The following is a 19443-nucleotide window of genomic DNA, read 5'->3' as shown; positions in this document are numbered from 1 at the left end:
CTCAGCCTTTCTCTATTTCTTATTCATCTGTATATCTTATTGGGTTCCTGGTTAAGCTGATAATTGTCTGCTAGGATGGTCCAAGTTCTAGAATTAATGCATTAAGATCTTCTGAGATTACTTGAGATAGCTCAAATCTCCTTCCTAACACACAAGATTTTCTGCTGCCATCCCTATTCTGCTTGTGACCTCTTAGAGCTATCTTTTATCTGTTTCTACATTTAAAAAATTGTTTTGAATAGCTGAGGAGACAATGAAAAAAAACAACTTTAAAAAATTTTGATACACTGAATTTTGGAGTCTCCTGATTATGGGGTCAGTGTGCTTTTTTCTGAAAGGCTGATTGGCTACTATTCACACTGGCCTCAGGCAGGACTGGTTCTTACAGACTGAATTTACTCTCAATGCTGAAGCTTCTTCTCTCAGTTGACTCTTGTGCTTATTGGAAGGGGTATTATATCTGTCCTTGATACGGGTCAAGAAGAAGCATTGCGTTTTGAGCAGTGTGTCAGTAAAGAGACTGTCACTCTAAAAACTGGTGAATTATCTCTTGTACAGACTTGCCCACTTTCTCTTCATAGGCTTTCCTCTTCATTTACAGCACTGGGACTGGAACTAAATGTAGCTAGCATATATCTTTACTGTGGTACTTAGAGCCTTAAATTGCTATTGTACTTAGTGAATTTCCCAGAGAGACACTGAACTGCAAAATACCGTGTTTAATCACCACATACCCAGAACATTCCTTAGGAAATATTGGGCTATGCATACTCAGAGAGATACCTAATTCTTTTCATTTGTGCTTTCAGTAAAGGATGGTATTTCTGATGGCCTGTATGGTAGGAGTGGCTATATAAATTCATATTTAGGTATATTAAAGTTTACCAAGAATATTTTATGCTTAACCTTGCCTATTTGAAAATAAGTGTTACTCCTTATATTAAATGTTTTAACTTTAAAATTATTTAATAATTTGGAATTATTTCTTCTGCTCATTTATGTAAATCTTGTATTGCTCAGTGGCTGATGCAGATTTTCTACAAAGGAGACCTATAAATGCAACAATTCGGAAGTGTTGGAGTGGCCAGGCAACTTGTCTGGAATCTGTGTTTGGATAGCTAATATGGCTTTAATTCAGATTGTATGTTTGCAATAATAAAAGAAAAATAGCAGAAATAGCAAAGTTTTCTAAAGATGTCTATACTCACTCTTAAGTAGGTTTGAGAAAATATCAGTTGTCCATATCAAATATTATTGTTTGCATTATTCTTATAGTTATCATTTAATTTCAGGTAGCTTAATGGGGATTGTGGTGTTTGGAGCTTATGACCAATTCTGTGATGTCTTTGATAACAACCATTCAAATAGTCAAAACCCCATACTTGAATGTTTTTAAGGTAAAGATACTTTCAGAAGTCTTACCAAGTGCCATATTAAAATGTGCCGAATGACCTAAGAGAAAAATTGTTAAATTACACAAAAATAAGGCAAAGTTCTTTACAAAAAGACTCCTGAAACTTCTGAAGTCATCTTAATGGAGACAGGAAACCCTCCACAAGAAATGTACACACTATTGATAGCTCACAATATTGGTATTTTTTCCTTCCATCTGGTATATAAGACCTTTATTTCACAGTCTGTCAGCCCTAAAGAAACTGCCCTTAGTGGAGGAATATTGAGGCTTGGAAATTTAAATTTGAGAGGCAAAGCTAATTTACAGTGCAAGAAGGAATAAAGCCAAGTGTTCTAATATAGCAGAGAGAAATTAAGTATAGTTGTCACCTGCAATTCTGGAATTAATTCATGAAACATAGTGCATATTCAATCCAAAAAAAAAAGTTTTATTCAACAACCACTGTAGGAAAGGAGGTATGGAAGAAATAAAAACAAATAGGGTATAATTCATAATTGATTGTATATCATAGTGAGAATACACTTGAAAACTTTAATAACAGATGAAGTCTAGAGTTGCTTCACAAGCTATCAGAGAAATATAGAAACATATAGCATGAAATGATTGAATCTGGTCAGCAAGAGTTCTATGGAACAGGTGGCATCTGAACTGGATTAAGAATAAGGATTGTATGTCCCTAGATCTTAGAAGAAAATGCATATAATTAGATCTCATTCACTCAAGCAAGAATGACCAAAGAACTTTATCAAGGGGTGAGTATGATCAGATTGGCATTTGGGAGGGGGGGAGGCTATTCATTGGATGAATCTTCAGAGTTCCAAAAAGAGACAATTAGAGGAAGAACGGTGGAGATATAAAATAGTTTCATTTAGAGATAATGTGAGAGAGAAAACAAAATTTTTATTAAGAAGCAAAAAGGCAGTGGGGCTAGGCAGTCCTTCATGGATGTGAATATTAATGTCACTCATGAATGTCATCTGAGAAGTCAATAAAACCTCTTTGCATCTTAGATTCCTTATCTCTCCACTATATCTTTGGAATATTTTTAAGGAAGAGATTAAAGAAATAGAGTGGGGAAAAAAACATTAAAACAAAACAAAACACCCTCATTTTGGAGTGGGGGAGGGGAGGAGCTATTTCTTCAGCCGAAGAAATTAATAAGAATCAGATGAGGCACTGGGGAGCACTTATAACCTCTCCTGTTAAGGGACAATTTAGTCAGTGACCAATACTCTCAAGTCAGCTTAAGAGAGAGTCTGACTGGCATCAGGAAATAAGATAAAAACAGAGAGAGAGAGACAAACCATAAGGGATTCTTAAATACAGAGAGCAAACTGAGAGTTGCTGGTGGGGTTTTGGATAGGGGGATGGGCTAAATGGGTGATAGACATTAAGGAGGGCACTTGTTGGGATGAGCACTGGGTGGTATATGCAAGTGATAAATCACTAATTCTACTCCTGAAACCAGTACTACACTGTATATTAACTAATTTGAATTTAAATAAATAAATTTTTAAAAGACAGAGAGAGGTAAAAAAAAAAATTAAGAGAGAGAGAGAGAGGGGGAGAAAGCCTGACTGACATTAGAACAAAGCTATGGACTTGGTCCAGGCCCATATTTACCACTTAATAGCTTTATGACCTTGGGTCTGTCTGGACCTCAAGATTTTTCATCTGTAGAATAAAGGAATCAAGTGGGTAACTGGTTTTAAATGGTGTTCTAATGATAACTAGGGATTTGGGGGAAATATTTTCAAGGGCTACTGAACTGGAGAGAGACAGTAAATAACCAGCTGGAAGTTTTATAATCCCCCCCCTTTCTTTTCAGTTTCAATCAGAGATAAGCATATATCTCTCTTATATTAGGACTTCTATGTAAGATGATATTTGGGCAACAATTCTGATCCAAATTCATGCACAGATGGTATTAACAACACATAGTTGTCAACTGTTTGCTTAGATAAATTCTTTAGTCCCTTCCAAAGTATATTGTTCATTTATGCTTCCAAAATGTTATACTCCAGCTGCTTAGAACATGGCAATGCCACCTTCTGAGTGAGAGACTTTAGGTTGTGGGAGACGTTTGAGAGGACAAACTGATTTAGGATCATTTATAGCTGAAGGGTTGGACAACATCCTTGAGTTTCTGGTTACCAATTAGAGAATCATGTTTGATGACCAAAAGAAAGGTCACAAGTAGAGCATGGATTTCACAAGCAGTTGCATTAATTAGAAGTGGATGAACTTGTCCACGAAGAGAATACGAAACAAAGGTAAAATATATCCAAGGAAATGGTGGAAAAAAGCAAAAATTATAAAGAAAATTAAAAAAAAATGGACATAAGGAAAAAGAGCTCCTCAATTTGTGTGGAAGAAGGAATACCCCGGGGAAAACTTATGTATTTATAGCATCTGTAGGACCTTTAATATCTCTTCATCAGCATGAAGAGGCATGTGAAAGATTTTGTTTGTCCCAGGTACTTTAATATTGATGAATGAATTTTGACAATGGAAGCAGCTCTTACCTTTCTTCTAATGAAAGGATTGTGAATTAAGGGAGAGAGGGTGAGTGGAATAGAGGGGAAGAGAGAGAGAGAAAGAGAGATTTACAAAAAGTAACAATTACACTAATTCTCTTTGCAATGAGATCAGTTGCAATGAGATACGGAATATTTAAAATGCTTTTAGTTAGCCTTATCAGTAAGTTACAAGTTGTTTTGAAAAGCATGAATTGTATCAATGTTTTTGCTACTTATATTTTGGGAGGGCATAAATGCAAAAATTCTGTATTTTCTATAATAGTTCAATAAACTTTAATCATGTTTGTAATTAGAATTATCTCACATAAACTTGAATATCTGTAATTATGGAAGTAACATTGGATTTATAGGTTTCCCTGTTATTCATCTTAAAATATGCTTTCCCCCCCAACCCCACAAATACCAAAACAAAGTTTCTACCTTACAGGTTATAGTTTAACAATGGCTAATTTAGCTATTGTAAAATTACCATGTCTTGTGTTGAATATTTTCTTCACTTGGCAGAGTTAAACACTTTTTGAAATTCCTGGATTGCATTAAGATAAGAACAAGTAAGATAAGAACAGATCAATGGGAAATAGGAAAGAATACCCAATTTATGCTTCCTATACTCTTCATCCTTTTATAAATGCAAGCAATGAGGGCATAAGAACTATTTGAATTTTAAATGACTAAATATAGGTTTATCTAATCTTATGAGGACTAAACACTATTAGTTTCATAATTTGCATTTAAAATTATACTATCAATAATTTAGTTACTAGAGTTAAAGATGACAGTCTATCCATTAATTGATGAACAATAAATTTCTCCATTAAATTTGTACTTAAGAATAGAATATAGGCTAGGGTATATTATTTAAAGCTATGATATAAAAACTTACTCTGGATCTTTTGCCTAGAGAAGAGGATAGAGTTATGGGAAATAACATTATATTTACTATTTATGTGATTATGACCACACTTCATAATTTTGTGTTTGTAGGTGACACTATCAATCTACCATTATCAGGTGAGGAACAGAGAGATGAATAGAAGTAGCCGTGGAGACTAGATCCATAGACTAATAGTTTGATCATCATTTTGCTCTTGTGGAAGCAGGTACTCTAGAATCCTAGATCTTCTAGCATCCGCTAGAACAATTAGTATAGTGAGTTAACTTGTGTGTAGCATGTAGGTTTCATTTTACATATTAGAATGTCTTAAATCAAAGCTATTTCTTTTAAGAGCTCCAAAATAGAAATTAGAGCTACCATTAATGCAAAGAACTTTCCCCAAAGAATATGCTTACAAATGAATACATTTTTTTAGTAAAAGGACCTTATTAATTTTCCGTCTTAATTTTTCATCCTTCATTGTGGCATATCAGTGAGGTTAGGAAAGAGATTAAATACATTTAGAAAATCACTACAACTGGAATTTTGGTGATATGATTTTGGAAAATTTATAAATTTTGAATATCTAGTTTTAAAATAAAAGATGATTGGGGCAGGTCCTCAGACACCTACTTTGTAAAACATTTTTAAAAGATTTCTAAATGTCTCATTTATTGGCATAGTTTTTAAATATTGAGGCCGTTTATAGATTACCTAATACGTTTTATTTTATAGAGAGGGAAATGGACCCCAAAGCTTAGGTACTTTCTTAGTTCCTATAGCCACATTATGAATTAAGCTTACAATCTCAGATTGTATAAGTCCAGTATAAGAGTTTGCAGCATGCTATAAAATGTCACATCACCTTACATTAAATGGCTATTTCCCTTCACCATCTCAGTGATTCTGAATTTGACAAGGGCCTTGCATGAAAGGGTCACTAAAGGAGGTCTTAAAATATTCCAAAAGAGATTCAGGTAACCTGGTTGGATCATATGCCATGCCCTCTGTTGATGATGGAACACACCTTTCTCTCCTGCTCTGAGAGTGGTAGGATGTTAGGTTCCATTTACCAGTCTTATATTCCACTCACAAAAGCAGAGTAAGGCCTTACCTTATTCTAACCAAGGTACACAGCTTGAACAGTATTCATGTCACCAAAGAAGACCACTTTCAATGCTATGCTAGGTTAAAAATCCTCTAGTGCAGCTCAACATCGTTATACTTATCCTAGCTTCCTGAGAAGAGTGAACCCAGGGTTTGGGTATTTAAAATACTACTTTAACCACACCTGGGGTCTGAGTGGCATAGTTTAAATAACCATAACCCTAGAATATACATTAAAAGTTACAGCATATAAACATAGGTCACATTGTTTACAGTGAAGCATTTTTTTAAAAAAAATTATATCACAGCTTAATAAAAACAGAAAAATGCATGAAATGCAAGCATGCAGCTTAGAGACTGAACACATATATATAACTACACAAAATACACAAAACATTACCATATGTGGAAGATTAAAAGTAAATTATAGACCACATAACATAGAATACCTACTTACAAGAAGTGATAATCTATGAAGTTTGGAGCTTTTATTATATTCTAGTTGCTGGGCTAAATAATTTAAAATGAGTACTTCATTGAATCCTTGGAAAACCCCTTGAAGTACGTACTGCTGTGATTATATCCATTTTACAGATGAGAAACTTGAGCTTTAGAAAGCATAAGTAATTTTACTAGGCCTCAGAGTTTCTAAGTAGCACAGTAAGGTGTTGAACAGAGGTCACTTGTGGCTGCCTTTTATATAAAACACATACCCTCTGAATTGAATGAGCTCACGAAATGAGATTTGAGACTCCAGAGATAAACTGTGAGAAATGTATTTTCAATGAGTGAATTCATTTCAGAATTCTCAAATCATAATGTGTTTGCCTTTCATACATCTTTGACTAAACAATTGGAGCCTAAGAAGACCTGTTGGCGAAAGTCAACCTAAGAGGCCGTTTAGAACCAGGACTGAAAGCTTTAGAAAAGGGGACATGGCAGTGATTTGCAGGGAAACTGAAGAATTGAGAATGCTGGACTCCCCTCAAGTATATGACAGGTAAATAAGTCAGAATTTCCCCAAGTTTAGAGATCTTCCATCAGTGATGACTAGATTAAAAAGATGTGAAATGTGAAGCATATCATTGCACTTTAAAGAAGGCTGTTGTGCACAATATGAAATATACTGGTAATTTAAATATGTGAAGTAGAAAAAATAAAATGACAGGCAGTTCAAATGTCTGCATCTAAAATGGATTTCGTGTGAATTACAGTCCACTATAAATGAAACATAAGTAGTCCACTTTTACCGAGTCTGTCTAAACAATACTTGTAAACAAAATGTATTTAGTTGACATTTAAGCAGAAATATCCTTGCTTAGGAATAAAATGCAATGTAAAACCATATTAATAAAATGGTACTCTATTCACACTCACATATGAGCTCAGAATGAGTTATGTCTCATTCCAATCAATGGCATTATATGAGTTTTTATTTGGTTTTAAAATTGGGCTCATATTTTTATTGTATCATTCTACACTTCTGCAGACTGGCAGAAGGGACCATAAAGTGCAATCATTCATTGGGAGAATATTTGTTAATAAAGTGTTCATGTGTAATAAAAAAGAAACCTATTTTTTAATTGACCAGTTAGTTACCTACTAACAGATCTGTTAATTAAGCCTCATTTGCTGTAAAGAACATGTGGCCTTGATCTGTTGATGGAACATTGTGTTCACTGGTTGTTTCATCTTGCTCTTGACAAAGCGTGAAAGAGCCAGCTTCATTTTATGTCAAAATGTTTATTAAAATGGTAGTAGTGTCTATTTCCACAGGATAAGGCATATTCAATGATACACAATCAGTGGTGTAATTAGGGAATTTGTAAACCACAGGCATTGTGCAGTGTGGTCATTTACAAGGGGCCTAACAATGTCACATGGATTCTACAAGTAGACAAATGGCCTTTTTATTATAGAAGCAAATTGATTTTTCTAGCCATTCCACGTTGAAGAGTTTACCACTGTGAGCAACAGTTGCTCTAGAAAATAAAATAAATTGTGGATTGCTTTAAAGCATCTTTCTTTTGCTATGCTTTCATAAGATGCATTTGATATATAATTTATAGTTATCATCCTTTTAATTTAGAATTCCTTCATCCACAGAAAAGCAATCACATAATTAACATGATCAGACAGCTCCTTTTTACTTACTGGTCCCTGGTTTTCATGGCAACACCCTGACCTTTGTGAAAATGGACAGCACTGACATTTTGTCATCCTCATAAGGGAGGAACAGATGTATTAGGAATGTCCAAGCCCCTTTACTTCATAGAAACAGAATGAGAGCTGGGATATCTGTATTATGTGCCATTTTAGGATAATATCCAAACTCATTGATCAAATTATTGTGTCTAATGAAAGAAATCTGCAACCTTCTTTCCTTGGTTGGCAGTGGGGGATGCCTCTGTTCGGATTTTTAAAAAGTTTATTGCTGTCCATTTCCAAAATGTTATCTTCTTCAAACAGTGTTTTCATCTGAAATGCATATGTATCTCCAATAGAACTGACAATGGCAATGTATATATATATACATATATATACATATATATGTATATATATATGGTTTTAAAAATATTTCTTTGATTCTGTGTGTACCCATGTTCAATACTTGAGACATCATGGGTATGAATAAAGCAAGATCTTTGCCCTCAATATAGAAATATATGTATAACAATAAAATACAGTCATTGATACCACACCAGTAAAAGGCACTGATAAGAAAACATAATAACATATAAACATACATGGAGTGTTTACTATATGCTGGACGTTGTGCTCAAGATTTTGTATGTATTATATTGTTTAGTCCAAAAAAAATGTAGTTGGTACTATTATGCTACTTTATTTAGAGTAAACGAGACAGTGGTTGGAGGACTTTCCCAAGGTCATGCACCTAGTAGGTGGTAGAGTAAGGATCTGAAATTAGGCTGCCAGCCCTGAGCCTTGCTCTTCACAAGTGTACAACTCAAAGTACTTCACAGTTCAGGGATACTCCAGTGTGCATTGTGCCATTGTATCTTTAAATTATCATTAAATTCTCAAAATGACCTAAAATTGGACAGCTGGAAAGTGGGCTGGGTTAAGCCCAAGTCACATTTCTAATTTTGTACCTTAAATCTCTCCCAAACTCTCCACATCTACTAAAAAAAGCCATCAGGTTTAAAAATAATTATGAGCAATTACCAGTTACAAAGAATCCTCTCTATTTATCATTTTCTGTAATGCATAGTGCATTTTTGAAGGTAGGGAATGGCCTAATTTATCTCTCTTGCCCTCAGTTTTAAGCATATTTATCTTTTGAAGGAGCTCTAAAATGTGTGTTAAAATGAATTGGTGTTAGCTCTAAAATAACACATAAGTTTTCATACATGCTGTTCTGCTTTTGTTATTCCCAGGATGTTTTGCTATTGATTTAAGGGATAGTGCATTTATGCACACATAAAAATGTATTTGGATAAACTGTTTTAAGAGCGAGTAGGCAAGGACACAAATATGTTACAGAACAGAAGAATTTCAGGAATTTGGGAATCTCTGAGTTAACTTTAAACTATAACACTCTCTCTCTCCTCCTTGTTATTTTTAGTTTCTGTAACAAATGTTTAGAGTGAAGTATTCAACTTTTAAAGGTAAAAATCTAAATTGATTTCTTACGCCAAATAACCGTTTTCCAGTTTTACTCTACATTATTTTTAAAAAGACATACAAAAATGAAATGGAATTTACATAATAACACAGAGTTAAGTTAAAGAATTGATCCCGTTTCCCAGAAATGATGTTATAGATTATTATTTTTTATCAAATAACCTAGTCATATTTTAGTAAAGATCTTAGTACTCTATTTGATGGTTTGACTCTTGTAATTCTTTCTTATTACAGCAAAAAAGAAAGTGCTTCTTTTGCAGTCCTTATTTCTTCCAACATTCTCAAATCTAGCCCAGATTCCTACCTTGTTGAAATTTTATCATAATTTGAGTCACTAGGAAGCAGAACTATCTTGCTCCTAGTTTTTTAGTTTTTTTTTAAGTTTTTTTACATGTGAGACTTTACATACTTAATCAGTAACCATCAGCTATTTCTATATTTCACTGCTTGAGTAACACATACAGTAAGTCAGGGGAAGGGAAGTTAAACACAGAAACAAGGGAAACTTTCATATCTTTTTCCAAAGAGGTGAGTAGAAAATTCTCTTTTTGATACAGATTTATCTTAATGATTCTTAGAAGATTAGAATCAGGTTAGAATCAGGTTAGAAAACCAAATTGCATGAAGATCAGAACAATGCAAGATACTCGAAAACTACATTTAACCAAATGCTACATGAGCAACCTTAGGTTAAGTTCCCATTCACTTATGTATTTATGAGGCAGCAAGAACGGAACCCATGTTTCTTTGCAACTGGACTTGTAGCTTGTGTAGCAGGGAAAATATGAATGCCACTTAGAGAATGATTTTCTATTTTATTCTTTCATCTTACACTTTGTGTTCTGTTGAATCCCTCAGAGACTATTCTTGTGCCATAGCAACACCTGCTGGGAGAGTGAAGTTGGAACAGCCACACTGTTGCCTGCCAAAGTTGTTTTCCTGATTGAGTGGCACGGCATGTCCTCCATCTTCCAATACTAAACCCTCCAGAGTTGCTACCCTCCAAGATCCTGCCTCTCCCCATATATTCCAAATAGCTAACAATACCATTGTAATAAGATTTTCTAAAAGTCTTTCAGAAGTAAGCAATGTATATGTATGTGTGCTTGCAGGTACATTTCCCCTTAGAATTTCCAAATGCGAATGCCGGGGTACTGCAACCTCATGTTTGTTTTTCACACGTTCTTTCTTCTGGTTTTATTGCTAGACTTGCAAAATCTTGTCAATTCTGTTTTGTTTGCATCTCATAACTTATTGTAGGTGAGTGAGTAAAAAAAATGTGTGTCAGTGCAAAATTTTTTAAAAAGGCAATTTTTTATTTACAGAGTGTGATAAGACAAGTATTTATGTGTATTCATATCATGGACAAAAACAGTAGGCTTACCATCTGGCATAAGGAAACGTTTAAAAATAAGTGCACGTTTCATATATGATTTACCCACGAGGCTATAAGTAATACAAGTCTTAGAATATGGGTCCCCGTGGACATTCTATTGTAGAGCCAAATAGCCTCTTCTTTACTGCTAATAGAAGAAAGCCATAGCATGGACAAATTACTCAATACTATCAAATGCTTCTGATATTTTACCTCCCTATATCATTACTGTGACCAAATTAAAATCTAGTAGAATTGCTAACTTTATAAAAACCAATTGGATTGTTGTGTTTTTTTTTAATTAAAAATTGAAATTGTTAGTTCATGTGTGAAAAATGATCTTGAAATTCATACACTTTATAATTAAGCCTTGGATCATCAAGAGGTAATTATTCATCAATAGTTTTCTTACTTTGGTTACTTAGTAACTGTCATTGGTGCTCTATGAATCACTTAAGAATTTATCAAGCACCTCTGAAATACTTATTTTTTTTCCTCTGAAATACTTTAAAATGTCACATGGTGTGGGAGCTCCTGAGGAAGTAGATAAAACCTGGTGCTGACCCCAGGACATCTGAGCTACTTTGTAAGGGAGAGAGACATTTTGTTCTGGCATATGTAGAATGAATTGGATATGCTGTAATTCGGAGACATGGAGAATGAATAAAAGACACAGAATTCAAAAAGACTTAAGGGAACAAGAAACTTAAATTGGTCCTTAATACAATGGGGGATGATTGGATGGGTATTATGAGGGTAACATCATTTCTGTAGAGAAGGAAGGAAGAGAATGAGCCAAGTATATTAAAAGAACCCAAAGACCTGGCTAAATTGAATAGAGGACTTTTCACAGAAAAATTGCAGCTTAATAAAGTTTGGCAGGTAAGGGGCAAAACAAGCAATGGGATTTAGACCTCTATCCTAGAAAACAAGTAACTACTGAAGATATTTGAATGGTGGATGACATGTTTTACTAAAGACTATTCAGAAATGGTAAGAACTTTTAAGGAGGGGAAACATTAATCAATGAGATTTTAGTAATTCATTTGTAAGGGGGAAAAAATCCAGAAGGAAGTGCAGCATTCAATATATTTGTATTATATGACATTGCATTAAATTATATTAAAATGTTGCTCAGAGAAGTTCTGCATATTTTAAAACAAACTACAAAAACATTCTATGTGCTACATATCCTATAATTCACATATTGTCTATCTCTGTGATTTAACAAAACAGGAATTGTTTCCAATAAGTATCCATTGGTGATTTCTATTCCTTTCATGGGAAATGAACTATAGAATGTTGCTGTCTTTCATCAAAAATTATGTTCCCGGTCATGGTCTCTTAAAGGAGGCCAGTATCAGCAGGTTCATTCATAAGTGAGAAGTCTTTAGAATGCTGGATTTCTTTATCACCTTGAAAATCTTTTAAGCACATTACTTAAGCACTTACTAAATATTTAGTAATTGACACATATTAATTAAGCTTATTAGTTTAAAAGTATTTTGGTGGCTTGGATTGGAATTACTTTTAAATGAAGAGAATTCTCGAAATTCCCTTATATAGTCATATGAATATTCCCCAATGGCCATAGACCTCACTTTCTTATATGTTTCATGTATTAAAGCAGTTACTCCTACTTTCAGTTGTGTGTTCATATCAGCTGTGAGGTTTATATTACATTAGATTAGAAAATTTCCAATATTAGGGTATGGAAGTTTTAAAATATAGATTATAATAATTATATTATTCTCACTTATATTGGGTATACTTTTTTGAGTGGAAGAGAAATGAGACATGCTGACAATTTCACTTAACTAATAGTTTATCTTGCTTTTCCTTAGTCCATTGTGAGAAGTCATTACTGATGTGCCATCAGTAAGTGTTGCAACTGCAAGCTATTTAGTTCTGTATGTCCATGTAAAATTATTTTGTGATTTCTCATAACTTCACATTTTGAATATATCTATGTGCCCGTCTCGTACTTATAAAGCTAATCTGTAATATGTTAGCAAAAATGAGATTGAGGACTGCTGATGTGGACGCTGAGAAAGCACTGAAGTGTGACAGAATATCTTTACTTTAAAATTATGTGGTCTGAAATAAGGATGTTACTAACCTTGGCGTCTCAATCAGTAGATCACCAAGGATGAAACTCACATCCAGTTTATAGTAAATTTTTAAAATTCACATGTTGTTTTTGAAGGTTACCAAAACAAAAACAAAAAACAAACAAACAAAACAGAGTTGATTCATTTGAATTAGTTATATCTACAAATTCAGTATTTACTTGAGTCTTTCTTATATTCCTTTATATACATCCAGTCAACTTGAGAATTCCTGAAGTGTGACCTCTAGGGGTCACTTTTATAAACACATTTTTCTGATTTTTTTTTAATGTTTCAAATACAGATTATACATATTACTTTAAAACATACATAGGTGTTATAAACGATTTCTCCCTAAAATTCAAGTATAATTAAATAATGACATACCTATTTTAGGATTCTTGAAAAATGGGAGTCTGGTTGTCCTTCTGGAGAAAACTCTACTTACTACTTAGTTAATTATGTTTTTTATGTTAAAAGAAATATATGTTTTCTTTTAATATCTCTTATTAAAACACACTATAAATAGTTATGTGTTTTAAACCATTGTCTGTAATTAGCATATTCTGATGTCTTTGTTTCAGATCACATGATATTTTCTCATACAGTTCAGATGAACTAACCTTCCCCTGCATTCTTGTGAGTGAGAAAATAGGACAGTCATTTTCTGAGTAATGACTAAAGATTAAATTTCGTCAGCTTCCTTCCTACCGAAGAAATAAAATCATTTGAATTTTCGATATTTGTTTTATTTTACGGTCTGTGATACTATGGAAATGTTGACAGAAAACTAGTTTGAATTACTTGTCACATATTTATTGTTTAGAATGAGAAACTTTGGTGTCATATCATGCTTTTCAAGTTTCTCTGATTATAGCATCTTCCACAGTAGCATTTCAGATAGCACAAATCAAAATAGGGGCATGTATAATCTATATGTCATAGAAGGTAGCTTTGTGTTTTTACCAGGAGGAAATTTTTTTCTACTGAGTACATTATGGATAAATGTGGATCTCAGAGGGGCAGACATTTCCATTTTTTCTACTTAGTTTGATGCTTTCACTGGAGACAATGTTTCAAGAAAAAATAATTCAGTTGATTAGCAAAAGGATGGAAAAAACATCATGACATAATTAAATGGCATGTCCTCAAGCTAGCTCTTTCTGTTGTATTTGTTTTGTTTCGTTTTGTTTTGTTTTAATTTACAGCTTATCTATTTGAATTTTTAAATGAAAGGTGAAAGAAAAGATAAACTGGTGGGTCCTTTTTTTGACTCTCAACTTTCTCACACACCCACACACTTCTCAAGATATACGGCATCTGAAATCCATGCTAACAATATATTTTGCAGAAGATTCTGCTACTTGTATGGGCTACTAGTTATAGAAGTAATACTACATTTCATGATTTATCACTTTTATAATGTTCATGATTTGTCTCTATTATGTTTATGTCTATTATACTCATAGCCTTTTATCTTCTTATCTTTTACCCTTTTTGCCCTCTCTCCCTCCCTTCCTTCTTCAATGTCATGACTTCCTGATCTCTGCCAAGCAGGAAAGCAGGGCACTTTAGAGATAGAATAAGATACTCTGTCTTTGAGGAGCTTGTCTTTTCAGGGGCATAGAAGTGGGAGAAAATGTAAGGCAAAGCCACAAGTACAGGTCAAACAAATATACAGTGTAATATGTGTTCAGGAAGAGTGAGCAATCAACCCAGCCTTAGTGGTAGGCAGTTATCACAAAAATGATAATATTTGAACTAAATCTCAACACATGAGGCAAGCAGGAGCCACTAGAATTCAGCAAGGGCCAGACATGCTGAACATAGAAAAGAAGTGCTTGTTCAAGGCCACTGAAGTTCACCAGTCAGTGAAACTGCAAGAGAATGAGTGTTAAAGGAGTAAGCGTTTCTCAGACTGTGTTGAACAGAATGCTATGTCCAGGTGATACATTTGTGTTATTAAAAAATGGAGTTTTTATCAAATGAGCTTTGGAAAATTGGTTGCATTAACATTTTAGATTTCTCTGAGCTTCTTGGAACCTATGATGTACTAATATGCATTGTCCATATTGTAGAAGAATGAAAGATGATGGGAAATATACAAAGAAAGTAAAATTCATCAATAATCCCACACTCAGAGGGAACCACTGTTAGTGTTTTGGTATAGTTCCTCCTGGATTTTCTTTTCCTCTAGATTTTTCCTGTATAAGCCTCCTATTCTCCTCTAAATCAGTGCAAAATTACCTCCCTTTCTTAATTTGTACATTCAGTCTAACATGTTTTACTGAGTTCTTACTATGTGTGAAATAGAGTGCTGTATACTAACAATGTAAAGATATATTTTCTTCCTTTCAAGAAGCTCCTTGCTAACATTCGCCAGCATATGTCTTTTTGATATAAAATTTTGATACTACTGTTTATAGTGCTCAGTAACATCTTTTACTCAATCATAGTGATAATAGCTATTCATACTATTCACTAGAATGCTTTTTCTTAGCAATCTCAGCATCTTTATCAATAAATGTAGGTGTATTACATCATCATCTAAAAGGCTGCATCATATTTTATAATGTGACTGTACCACCATTTATTTAATGGATCCGTCAGGCTGTTTTCAATCTTTTTTTAAAAAATTAAAACAGTATTATGAGCACTCTCAATGAGTACTGTAGTTTTCATAGTGACATGAACAAAATTGTATTTAAAATGATAAAGCTTATAGCAGGGTAGTAGGAAGCCTGGAAGAATTAGACTGGTGACAGAGACCACTTATTGTAGTGTCACAAGAAGAGAAAATGATGAATTCTACTGAGAAGTCTGCCTCTAGCCAAGAAAAGAAATAGGCAGATATGAGAGACATTTTTGATAGAGGAAACAACGCAGCTGATTAGAAGTGGTGAGCAAGAGGAAATGGTAAAACAAAATTCTGTAGCTTTCAGTTAGCAGATGAGGTGTGTTGATAACTACCAACTAAGTCAAGAAATAAACAGTGCTTTGGTTTGGGGATTTGAAAGACTTTGGGGATATAGAAGTAGGCTATAATCATAGACTGAAAGAGCCTTGGGATAAAGATAGAATTTGTGTTATCAACATATAAAAGAGAGAAATTCATGAGAAAAAATGAGATCTCGTAACAAGAAAATGTATAGTAATAATAAGAGAGTTGACTGAAGAATTCTAAAGAATGGAGAATTTAATGTGGAGAGAGAAGACAAGCCTATGAAAACTGTGGGAAGTTGTAAGGTCTTCCTGGCCAAGAAAGTTGCAAAGAAAGATTCACTCTGATTTCAAGATTTAAAAGCCTCATGGAAGAGATGGAAACAATGTTTTAGTTGAGTGTTGCTGTTTAGCAAAAATTGGGCTAATTTATTTTAAAAATCTGTTTTTAAGTCATCTGGATTAAAATTGAGTCTTGCATTTATGTAATTTTGATTTTGTAGGGAGGAAAGTTTACCTAAATAAATAACATAAATAAATTTATAAAGGGAGTTTTTGAACTATGTAGCATGATAAACAACAACAAAAAGTTATATAGCTAGTCCATTATGTATTTTGTATTAGAATGGCCTAATGTAATAAAGTCTCTGAATATTCTTCTTACTAATTCATGAAATACACTTTCATTTAGCACCACTTCTTTTCTTAACGTTTTACTATTTGTTTTTAGGGTCATAACATTAATAACCTTGGAGCTTATAAAGTACAAATTCTTATTTTCAAAAATGAAGAAATTAATACTCAGAGTGATTAAGGTTGGCCAAGGTCATGTGACTTATTTTTGGAAGAGATGGGAGGAATATTTCAAAAACTAATACTCCATTGAATAATCTTTTAATTTATAATTTATTTTCTTTTATTTCATGTAGATTTATCAGAATTTGGAGATATGTTTGGATAGCTATATTTTATAAGCAGTTTTGACTTATACATATGAAGTATTCCAATATAGACAGAGATTTTGAAGATAACTATAGATCTGTAAGATATAAGATAGATAAGGTCATTTGCAAAGGGTGTGTAATTTACCATTTTAAATTCTACCTTGGCTCTTTTTATTGTCCCTGAGACAGTGACCAAGAGATGGGCAGGGAAAATTGGTCCATTTTGTCCCTAGGAGCAGAGAGGCCATGAGCAGGAGGAGTGGGGTCCAGTGTTAGCTCAAGTTATTCATTCCAGACACCATAGTTTACTGGAGGCTCAACATTGGCCAACTGCTCTAAATTAGCCTCAATTTGAATTTTGATCAAATCAGAGTGTTTTTCCTCTCTTATTCTCAATGTTCTCATTTGTTAAATTTTAATATTAAATATTTAATCCTTAGGATTATCAAGGAAGTAAAATGTCAAACCTCTAATTATGCCTGGCACATAGTAGGAGCACAATTAATGTTAAGTGCAGATATTGTTGCTGTTATTCCGTATGCTTTCTCATGGAGGGTGAATAAATATTACATCTTCCCGATCCTTTTGTAAGATGCCGCTTAGAATTGCATCATTCCCTTGTGGTTCATTTCAAAAAGAACAAATTATTGGGGCGCCTGGGTGGCTCAGTCAGTTGAGCGTCTGACTCCGGCTCAGGTCATGATCTCGCAGTTGGTGAGTTCGAGCCCCCTGTCAGGCTCTGTGCTGATAGCTCGGAGCCTGGAGCCTGCTTTGGATTCTGTGTCTCCCTCTCTCTCTGCCCCTCCCCCGCTTATGCTCTGTCTCTGTCTCTCAAAAATGAATGAATGTTAAAAAAAATTTAAAAAACTAATTATTTAACTAAGTAATTTAATTTTTTAATATTTACAGAAGTTAATCAAATAATTGATCATGTAAGTTTTAAAAATGTAGGCATTTTAAAATATATTTTATTGCCAAATTCTAGAATGTATATATCTACTTCAAGAAAGTGGTGGTTAATGAAGTCATATGATTTTTGTCTTTCTCTGACTGACTAATTTCACTTAGCATAATACCCTCTAGTTCCGTCCACATAGTTGCAAATAGCAAGATTTCATTCTTTTTGATTGCTGAGTAATACTCCATCTTCTTTATCCATTCATCCATTAATTCATATGAGGACTTTAAGAGACAAAACAGATGAACATAAGGGAAGGGACACAAAAATAATATAAAAACAGTGAGGGGGACAAAACAGAAGAGCCTCATAAATATGGAGAACAAACTGAGGGTTACAGGAGGGGTTGTGGGAGGGGGGATGGGCTAAACGAGTAAGGGGCACTAAGGAATCTACTCCTGAAATCATTGTTGCACTATATACTAACCAATTTGGATGTAAATTAAAAAAAAATAAAAATAAAATTAAAAAAAAATTAAATGCAAGGAAGTGGTGGTTAATATTTCATATTTTTTTCTAATTTCTAAGATGTATGCATTATTTAAGTAACTTTTTTAAAAATAAGAAGCAAATGAAGGAATTAAATGAAAGGAAAAAAACCTGAAGATACTTAAATAGCAAGATAATTAACTTCCCTATCACTTTGGACTCAAATTTATTTTCCTCTATGTGTAACAAGAGCGGTAACAGTTCAACGTTAAGTTGAAAAATAATTTAAAAACTATGTTTGTTTTGTTCTCGGGCACTGGAACACAGTAATGCCAAAAGGAAGAATAAAATCTTTGCCTTTTTATCCATATATGCAGTGATACCTCTAAAGGAAGCATATGATGTTTCCCAGAAGGGTAGAATTATTCCTATATTTCTGGTTATTCCTATTCTGGCATTCTAAGTTAGCCTTTGTTTTTTGATAGACATTTTAATTGCCCAAATACAATGGATTTCATATATATTTGTGTAAGAAATAAAAGTCTTCAGCGGAATAGGTAATGTTTCTGAAACAACACACTGAACAGTATTTGCCTCTTACTGGTTGATACTTTTCACTAAACCCTAACATAAATATATTCCAGCACAGTAAATTTCATGTAAAATGAATGTCTCATAAATGTCTTCAGTAAACTAAAAAATTAGCTTTACTTGAAAAAATTACAATTATTTTATTTTTGTAATATGTTCTCGAAAATTCACTTAAAATTAATTCCACAGAAATAGGGGCAAATTGTGACAAACTACTTATACTTATCTCAAAATGTCTTAAAAGGAAATTATGTGAAATTAAAATGTTAAAAATATTAAAAGTCCAAAAGAGAAGAATATAGTGGATTGTCAGAGTGTGGCATTCTAAGTCTGTTGTTGCATTCCATTTCCATCAGGGAGAAAACAAACCCTAAATGTTAGCAATTTGGCAACATTTTGTACACCAGAGTCAAAACTTCTGATTTTCTATCAGAGGTCCTTTGTTTTCCTTTTCCTATTACTTGCGTTTACTGTGCCTGCTAAGTCGAAAATGTCTCTTATCCCTTTCTTAGAGCATC

The 19443-nt window shown here is 33.5% G+C and overlaps 1 protein-coding gene across 2 annotated transcripts in view; it reads left to right on the top strand.

Moving 5' to 3' along the window:
• MDGA2 (MAM domain containing glycosylphosphatidylinositol anchor 2) overlaps positions 1-19443 on the top strand; it is an 857656-nt gene that overhangs the window by 632775 nt on the left and 205438 nt on the right. The gene's annotated exons all lie outside the window — the stretch shown is intronic.

This window comes from Panthera pardus, unplaced genomic scaffold (assembly GCF_024362965.1).
Source record: "Panthera pardus isolate Hobbes unplaced genomic scaffold, ASM2436296v1 HiC_scaffold_24, whole genome shotgun sequence".
NCBI classification, from domain to species: Eukaryota; Metazoa; Chordata; class Mammalia; order Carnivora; family Felidae; genus Panthera; species Panthera pardus.
Note: the sequence above shows the minus strand (reverse complement) of the source record. Positions and strands in the feature narration are given on the sequence as shown.